Raw genomic sequence first — 10,156 nt, forward strand, 5'->3', positions numbered from 1 at the left:
TGCGCTTGGTTTACGTCGGATTAAATTACTTGAACTTTAGAAAAATGCAGTTTTCTAGGGTGGTAGTGCTAACTTTACTGTAAAGTTAGCACTACTATACCAATTTAAAAAAAAGAGCGACATTTATTTTCTCTTCACAACTAATTTACGACAAAAGTTTAAGTGTGATTAAAGTACTTGAACTTTGGAAAAATGCAGTTTTCTAGGGTGGTAGTGCTAACTTTACTGTAAATTTAGCACTACTATACCAATTTTTTTTAAAAAAACAGGTGCGACATTTATTTTCTCTTCACAACTAATTTACGACAAATGTTTACGTCAGATTAAATTACTTGAACTTTAGAAAAATGCAGTTTTCTAGGGTGGTAGTGCTAACTTTACTGTAAAGTTAGCACTACTATACCAATTTTTTGAGAAAACAAGTGCGACATTTATTTTCTCTTCACAACTAATTTACGACAAATTTTTAGGTGTGATTAAAGTACATGAACTTCGGAAATATGCAGTTTTCTAGGGTGGTAGTGCTAACTTTACTGTAAAGTTAGCACTACTATACCAACTTCTTTAAAAAACAAATGCGACAAATTTTTGGATTTCACAACTAATTTGCGACAATTAAGCGACAATTAATCCATGTATCATACTTCACTTTTTCGAAAGTGGTAGTGCTAACTTTATGCACATAAATATAACTAGAATGCTTGATCTATACATGAAATGTGATTATATTGTCTAAAATTTGATTTTTCTTCACTGGTCCGGGTTTTTACCACACACAATCGAAAAGTTTTTACAAGCTAATCTTATACTATATTTAGTTCCAGATATTAGTTCGGTCACAGTTTTCTGTGTTCTTTTTTCAGATCTTCTTAAATAAGTTTAATTCGATCACCTGCTACAAATGAAATGACCTGATAACCAAGAAGGTTTGGTTCAATATGTAATATTCAATGTTGATTGGTTGTGATTAAACCATACGTAAGAAAAATATTTGATTTATTACTATAAATATACTAAGAAAATAAATATTTTACATTAAGTAGTATAGTCCTACGTCTACAGCTCGTGCAACCCCATAGGACTGCCCCTTGTAGTTTTTTGAACAAATAAAAGCATCAATAGTTTTTTTTTACCTGGATTAGAGTTTGAATGGTATTTAAACCCCCCGTAAAAAGTATCTTGAGCGCACTCTGTGAATTAGCTCACGAAAAATTGCTCACATACTACAATTGCACACGAGACAGGCAGTGGCGCTCACTAAAACACTGCTTCAGGCCAATTGCAGCGGGCCGTGATTCTGAATGTGATATTCATTGAACGGTTCAGATATGTGTATCATCGCGAAGGCTCGAGCATTTGTACGTTAACGTGTTCAATCGCGTGTTCCAACGTGTATGCAACTTTTTGTGTATAATTTTTATTTTATAACCGCGTGCCTTTCGCATATTCGCGTGTTCTTGGATGATCGCGCGCGGACCACGAATGTAATACTTCATTTTTGGTGTACGGCTTAGATGCTAGAAGTGAGATCATCCATATGTACCGACGCGGCCGACGGTGGCCACTGATTTAATACGACAGGAGTAGTAGTTAACACAGTTTCTTAGGTTTATTGACGACGATTAGTACGACTTTTTACGACTGACTACTTGCGGCTCACTTACTTGCCTTAATACGACTTTTTACGACTGCAGCAGCACATTTTTTTCCTTAGGTTATTTTATTTCACAAACACCCATTGGTATTTTCATAGAACAAAGTAGACATTGTATAGCTTTAATCATTTCCAAACACCTTCCACTAACAATTAATATCAAACCGTTCTAATCGGACACTTACTCAGCAAAGATCGAGCTTTAGCTTCTGTATCGGTCTAAACCTGAGCGGGCGGCTAACTAAGCACAACAGGCTACTTTCGCGCCGAGCGAGGGTCACTAACAACTAACGACTCCTTTTTTCGCACGCGCGCCTGTTGCGCGTGCGAACCCTAATTAACTTTTCACGACTGACCTCTTCCAATCTGACGCAAAAGACTTTTATCATTTCGTCTGTGTAGACTTCTCTCTGAGAGAGTCTCAGACCTAAACAAAACATTCTTTCCACGCTCGCGAGAGTAAAGACCCCGGTGGATGAATCAGTAGTTCACTATGACTCATACTCGGAAGCCTTTACTTTCTATAATAGCGTCGCCGTCTGCTGCTGGCAGCAACAAACTGTGTTTAATTAAACAAAGTGTTTATTCTTTTCCGTAAGCATATGGCTTGGAAAGCGCGAGTGCATCAAAATATCAGCTTAGCTTAAGGCTGTAGCTGGTGATGTAACCCAGGAAATTAGCTTCCATGGTGCACCACTTGGAGAAATTTTCCAGGGTTGATGCTGGCCGAAAACTATGGGCGCTGCATGCCCCCTTACTTACTGAGCTTGATGTTGCCTCGGAGAGACGCATCATCAAGACGATTGCGCGGGTTATTAGAAAAATTTATGTCAAAAAGTCTTTTGTGTCCTAACTCCTAAGATTGCCATTACAAAAATCATATTTGTTATTACTTTTGTCAAAACCAAATATTTACAATTTTCTATCATTATTTGACATTTTCTTAACATCCTAACTTTACGATGGTCCTAGTGTGCACCCCTGCTGTCCTTCTCGCGGCTCGTCCAATGCTTATACCGGTGTTTTCACCAGTGTGCTGCCTGGCTGCTTCCTCTCGGGTCGATAATGGTTTTCGGGACTTTGATCTCGGGGCACCTCCTCTGGTCCTGCACCCTCCTAGTGGTATACTGTCTTCATGTTTCGTTTATATTCGCACCAGTCAGAGTTTGGTGTTTCTGACTGTGCCTTCCATTCGCCTTGCTTCGGGATGTCCAACCACCAGTGTCTAACATGACGGTGGCTGTCTTTCGGCGCAAAGTCGGTTTTGGTAATTCCGACTGCGTATAGTGCCTCATTATTGGAGCGGCTGACTGGGCTTTTGATTTTCTCCAGTCGTGTCTTCGTTCGGTAATTCACCGCAGTCGGACGTTATGGTAGTTCCGACTGGGGCAATATATATATATATATATATGTGTTGGCCGAGCATCAGTCGAATTGTAGTGTTTCGACTGTGCGGCATGCTTATTGTTCTTGTATCATCGGTCAGAGTGTAATGTTCCTACCGAAGTACTTTGTAGTTAATTATATGACCGTAGTCGGGTTGTGATGTCCCGGCTGTAGCCTTTTTGCTCGTGTTTTGGGGTGAGCCGGGTATTGGCTGTACCGACTTCACTAGAGTTCCCGATCATGTTACCATAGAAGGTATTGCATAGTGGATAAGCTTTATTTTTTAATTGGTCCTACTGAATGTATGGATCAAAGTTGCTAGTATGGAGTGTAATGGTTTCCGGACGTGACCGATTCATGATCGCGCGAACACGGACGTTTGTAGGTTCGCGTTTGAGACAGCGTTTGAAACTTCGTAAGTGCCAAAACGTTCACCTTATTAGCGGGGTGTTATCAAGTTTGCGCGATCGCTGGCGTAGATGTGCGTTGTTGATCGCGAAGGGCTTTAGCGTTCGAATGTTAACGTGTTTGTTATGCGTGCATGTGACTTCGCGTGAACAAAACCGGAATTTGTAACCATGTGGCCATTCATAGATTCGCATGCATTCTTGGATGATCACGCGGACCTTCATTCTTATATTTAGTTTTCGATGAACAATTCACATTCTGACAGGAAGTGAATTACCCCACATCACTAGAGTTCCCGGTCATGTCACCATGGAACGTGTTGTCCAGTGGATATGAAAGCATTTTTAATTGATCCAATTGAAGGCATAGACCTAGTTTGCTGATATCAAGGATGGAAACTTCCGGAAGCGACCGATACGTGATTGTGCGAGCGCGGGAGTTTTCAGGTTTGGCCGAAATTTGGCTATGCATCATTTTTTGACGTCGAAATATTCGGATTCCGGTTGAAATGAGCAATCAACGCTATGTCGGTCTTTTTGTGCGCGTTGTCCCCTGCTTTCGCCTAGTTCCTGGCTTGTAGTCTACTGTAACCAATTCATGGAACTTTTGGATGAATTTCAAGATGGTCGAATTATGTATATTTTCAGTTTCCAGTATTCAAAATTTTACATGTGGGTTAATAAAAAATCCTTTTGCGAGCGGTTTGCTGGATGTCCTCCATTTCGTCCGGAATCTCACTGAAAACTACACAACTGAGCCTATAAATTTGGGTTTAAATTAATATCAATATCTAAAAATACAGACAAATAAAATACACATATTCCCATCTTTTTGGAAGAATACATTTGTTAATCATAACAAAACGACCGACCCCATATTAAAACCTAATCGCAGAAAAAACCCCAAAATAAAAAATCCCTGCGTCGGCCGGGAATCGAACCCGGATCAACTGCTTGGAAGGCAACTATGCTGACCATTACACCACCGACGCGGGCACTACACATCCCAGTATATGGGACGCTGGACAAGGCAGACAGACCACACCTGGACGGGCCGCAAAAGCAGCATCCATTGTGTTCGGCGTTGCGGCTAACTGGCTGCTGATGGCGCTGTTGTTGTGTGTGGTCCGTCCACACATTTTAAGTGCCGTCGGCAAAATTTTCCCAACCGACGTTCTCGCAAAACATTCCACAGGCTGTTGATTCTGAAGGCTTTTCATCGGCCTTCACACACACACGCATTTTATATTCTATACATATGCTGTGGAGCGAGGGAGGCCCAGTATTTCGATATGATGTTACTGGGTGGAGTCAAATGAATTGTTTTATTTGGGGTTAAATTGTGTGTATGCAGGGGAGTTGGCAAACAATAAGATAAAGGGTAAAAGTTTCCCCATGAAATTATTATGATGTGGAAAATTGATACAGTTACTTTTCGGGTTGTTTTCGCTGCAAACAATCCTTTGGGAGAAATGGGTGCTTTACCAGCAAGGGGAAAGTTTTTCATTGGCGGCAAAAACTTTACATAGAGAGAAAGAACATTTAAATAAGGTACAACTTGACAATGAACTGTTGTTACAAATTTTCCGTTCCGGGTTGGAGTCTTTTTGCGGGACATCATAACTATGGCACATGGTCATGAACGAACTTCAACGTTAGCAGTGCCATTTCTGACAAACGAAACGCTTGTCAAAAAGGTGAGCGCTCTAAAATTTAAATTAACTTGAAACAACTGTAGTTTATCGTCAGAGGGCACAGTTGTACATCAAACAGCTCGAGGCGAGGAGCAAGCCAAACACAGTCGGATGTGTCTTCGGTTGCCGGTTAGAGCCGTGCAGTTTGAAGGAGGATGACGCGGCGTGAAAACTTTTCCCATATGGGTTCTCTGCTGGGAAACATGGACTGCCATTTATAAAACCGGGTAATTCTTCCGCTTGACAGGGTAGGAGGTTACGGTATTCCCTCTTCGACACACACAGCGATGGGCGGCGTCACATGAAAGTTTCATAATTAAATTAAAACGAATTCAATTTGTTCTAGTTTTTAATGTTTATTTGTGTAGGAAGATTAATGTATCTTCGGTACACGGACAGGTCATAGGAAATAACCAGCGGTCATTTTCATTTTAACAAACTGTAGAGCTAGATTCTTAGAAGGGCTCCCCGCCAAAATCACTCACTACAATAACAGACGAGACAGGTAATGTTACCCACTAAAACACTGCTTAAGACCAATTGCAGCGGGCCGTGATTCTGAATGTGATATTCATTGTACAGTTCAAATATGTGCGGGAGTTGGGATTTCCTCATCGCGAAAGACTCGAGCGTTTGTACATTATAGTGTTCTTTTTTCATTTTTTGTTTTGATTTATGTAGTGTCACATTCTTTTTAACTTTTTAACGCTATAGATTACTAAATAGGGAAAGTTATAAAACATTTAGTGCCATAGTACTCAAGCGAGAGCAAGGAAGTGAAATATACAGATCGGAAAACTAGAAGTGGTAGTCATTGGAAAGTCTTCTGCTGGCAGGAGTCGAGCTAGGGCAGTGTTACTACGAATCACTCAAGTCTACCAGCATGTCTTACGGCAAAGACAAACATGTCCCTCTTTACTTACCATGGTAAATAGGGAAAAGTCCGTCTCTGCCGCGAGACATGTTGGTAGAGTAAGTTCCCTCATATCACTAGAGTTCCCGGTCATGTCGTCATGGAACGTGTTGTCTAGTGAATGAGCGTTTTTTTGATTGGCCCAACTGAAGGCATTGAGGGTGTGGAGTTAGGCCCGAGGGTAGAGACTTCCGGACGTGACTGATTCGTGATCGCGCGAGCGGTGGGTTAATGCTTGAGATCGCGTTTGTAAATTTATAGGAGCTAAAAAGTTCACTCAATTACCGGGAGTGTTTTAATGCTGGCGAGATCGCGGGTGTATGTGTGGCTGATTGAAATTGCATGTTCATTTTGGTGACTAGGTTTGTGCTATCGCGAAGGAAACGAACGTTTGTTCGTTTAAAATGGAGGAAGTTGTGATTTTATATGAGAGAATGCAATTGATTGTGTTAGTGTTAGTGCAAATCTAATTTAAGATATTATAATAAATGGAAACAACTGCCTTATTAAGTAGAAGAAAAGAACACATGTAATATGCAACCAAACTACTTGAAATCGTCTAAATGCCAGCAAATGACACTTATTTATCATTAACGACAATAACATTGTTAGAATCTTTTATGCTATGCTGACCAGAAATGGATGATTCGCGTGCATCGCTAAATTATTCGTACCTTAATTTATCCAGTCCTAGTGAATAACGAATCCTAGTAAGAATTACCCACTATTCTATCATATACGCCAGTTCTTCATTTCCTGACCAAAACGTCACAAATGTTTAGACCAACACATATGCAATAACCATCTTAAAGCAATTGTCTGTCAGCGTTTCTCTGGCACTGATGCACGAAATATGCATGATGATGTTTACAATACCGCCAAACCCATCAACCTTGGGGGGGGGGGGGTTGGATTATCAACCAACCATTAAACAATTTATCCAATATAGTCAAACTGTGAAAAAACTACATGAGATTTGTAAGTAAAATTACTTGGTCATAATACTTTCATGTTCACCCTTTAGTAAATTTGTATTGAGTTAAAGTTGGTTAAATTTTTTACCAATTTTGACATTTATACAGAAAAGCATTTTTTCCAACTTTACTACCTAAGGAGAAAATTGGATTGATCCTCTCCATACCTATTACTATTAGAAGTTAAAAATTTGCCTTATCAGCTTCGATTTCGCTATGAAATTTTATTGAGACTCCCGTAAAAAAAATGTTCTCGTTCTCGCTTTACACAAATGAAATAAGTAGCCCGAAGATTAGGCAAATTGACACAACAAATCCTGCCGCCAATTTCGCTAATGAAAAATCGTCATATTTTCTTTTTATTAGCTTATTCAGACGGTCAAATTCCCATCCGTAAATCCTCATTCGCATCATATGGATGAATAGATGGGATGGACGGGGAGAAAACTCGGCAAGCTGGATTCGAATTAATTCATGTCTAAGTAAAAAGCTTTCAGCGTCTCATGCTGATCCACACCGTTATGAATTATTCCCTCCCTCCAATGCCAGAATGAGAGCATAAATTTTAGATTTACCGTCGCGTGTTTTTGTGATATTGAAGTGCTGCCTCGGCTTGGGGCGAGATTGCGCATCTAATTAATTTCCGCTGCATGTGCCGGTGGCGGGGGAGATACAGAACGGTTGTTTTATAAGCTTCCGCGGGATGATTAGCTGAATTCAAAATTTTGGTAATAGCATCGCTTTGATTGTTGGCATCAAGATAACTAGGATCTTACTTTAATCGATAGTATTCAAAAACGATCTCCATTAACTCATTGCAGTTGATGTTCTGCTGCTGCTGTAATGATCCCGTGCAAGTAAATCCTTAAAAAAGCAAAACTAGTGTTTAATCATATTTTAAACCAAACCAGTTAATTTACTCAACAAAACTATCCAAATGCTTTGAATTATTACGGTAGGTATTTTACCAGGAAAAACGTTCGGCGACACATCTGGCAAATCCTGGCGAAAACATGGGAAACAAACAACTTCTGTTTGCAGTTGTTTTTCACTCGCACGAAAGTTGGTCTGCCAAAATTTGTGTTGGGCGACCGGATGGAAGTAAAGTTGGGGAACTAAATTAACATATCATACGATACCGCCAAAAGCCCCGGTAAGTTTAACATACGTTAAAGAAATTATATTTTTAGATAGTGTTGTTTAGCCCCACAAAATCTTATATCCTAACAAAACGAAAAAACTGGCACGTGAATTCAAAAATGCATGCACAAAAGACGTATTTAAAAATTCGCGATTGTTTTCTAAAATCATAATTCCGCAAGGAAGCATTTTAAAGTCGTACATGTTTTTCATCTTTGTTAATAGCCCTGTTTTCCCAACAACAGATTTTTAAATTTACTTTTTTTTCAACTTACGAAGTTACAATTGTGTACCTAATTCCGATTACCAGACCACCACTGTACCGAGACAAGTAGCCGTAAAACAATGAGTATCTCTCGTTAGGGACCACCTTTGTCACCTAGGCGCATCCATTATTGCGACTATAGACACAAGCTTGTAATCGCCTACACTCCTTCACCCCGTTTCCTTCCAAATTAGGGCGAGATAATAAACAAATATGGTGGTTTCCAAACTTTGTAGCATCTGCTACCTTTTCCCCTCGCACCATAACCGCAGTCACTGATGAAGTACCAATATAACTTTACAATCCTGTGGAGCACTAGACAGCATTAGGCGCGATTTGTTCACCATCAGTGTCAACAACCGTCCGGAAGAGGTGTTGGCCGCCTTCAGATTGAAATTTATGAAAATAGGGTCATTTGTCATCGGGTGCAATTTTACGCTCGGTCGTGTGAACTGTGCAGAAAACTAATAGTAAAATGGAAAAATGGCTGAAGTTTCAACCCCGTCGATGGCTAGGGCCGATGAAGACGTGAGTTTATTAAATTTGCATAGGTTAAGTAGGAAAACGTCACCCGGAGAGATGCTCGTAGTTTTTATTGGTTGCCCCCTCTCCAGGGTTCAGGCGAAACGTTGATCTGGTTGTTTATTCATAAAGGCAGGCCATGCCAGGGTTGATGAATGGAATGGAAAATCAAACAACGAAGCCACTCAGCCAGCCCTCAGTCTGCAGTTGGTACACTGCTGTTATGGAACACATATACGTGTTTATGGAAGCTATTGTTGTGAATAATGATGATGACGAAGACGGTGCTGGATAATAAACGACATCCCTTGGCACCCGACCCAAACCGATGAATGAACCTGACTCTCGATAATCGATCATTGGAAAATCTGGGCGTTGACAGGATGAGAAAAGTGGTTGGTAGCCATACCTGTAAGTGTACATACATGTAATGTTAAGGAACAACGGAAGAACTTTTCATGCTATGAGAATACATAATCCGCCAAGGAAAAATAAAAAAAAATCCGCTTGAAACTTCTTCAAGCCATCGTCGAAGGACATCATTCGTCAATTAAACAATCCCACCATTTCGCAACTGTCGTCCCTCGGGCAAATTTGACTTCTCACCACCGCCGCCATTTGTGGTTGGCTAATTACAATTCCATTTGGTAGAACGAAAGAAAAAAACCAGCCTTCCAGTCACAACTGGATTATCTCTGTTTCGTTCACTGTACCCCTCCAACATAGCCAACGGGCAGCAATTTGCAGCTTCTCAACAATGAAACCGCCGAGGAAATTGTGCGTCAATAATTAATTAGCATAGATGCTCATTACGCCATCAGCCCTCCTAGCGCAAAATTCAAGGTAAAAGCGTGAAGCGCCTTTGTACTAGGCACTACGCACATCAATTTAACCGCTTTCAGCGGATAGTGCATTCACGGGATTACAGACACAAAATGTTCGTGCTTAGATCCCATCACTGGATACCGAATCGCTGTTTGCCTATTATAGGGCTAATCGAAAGCCGCTAGGCTAGAGAAGACTTAGTCCTGTAAGAATGGCAGCCATACGCACGGTAAACAGAAACTCGGTAACGCTGAACCGGAAAACGACCATAATTGTTTGCATTTTGGGATTCCTCATACACCACGCATCAGAATGCGGTTTAGCAGCTCATCCCGACCACTAACCCTTTACCACACCGAAAAACTAGTTCCTACGG

At 40.6% G+C, this 10,156-nt stretch overlaps 1 non-coding gene across 1 annotated transcript; it reads right to left on the reverse strand.

Annotated features, from left to right (window-relative positions):
* Positions 1-4,367: 4,367 nt before the first annotated feature.
* On the reverse strand, positions 4,368-4,439 carry Trnag-ucc (transfer RNA glycine (anticodon UCC)). Its single transcript has one exon. It is a non-coding gene; the product is annotated as a tRNA-Gly (tRNA).
* Positions 4,440-10,156: the final 5,717 nt, after the last annotated feature.

The sequence above is a fragment of the Topomyia yanbarensis genome, chromosome 1 (assembly GCF_030247195.1).
Source record: "Topomyia yanbarensis strain Yona2022 chromosome 1, ASM3024719v1, whole genome shotgun sequence".
Taxonomy (NCBI): Eukaryota; Metazoa; Arthropoda; class Insecta; order Diptera; family Culicidae; genus Topomyia; species Topomyia yanbarensis.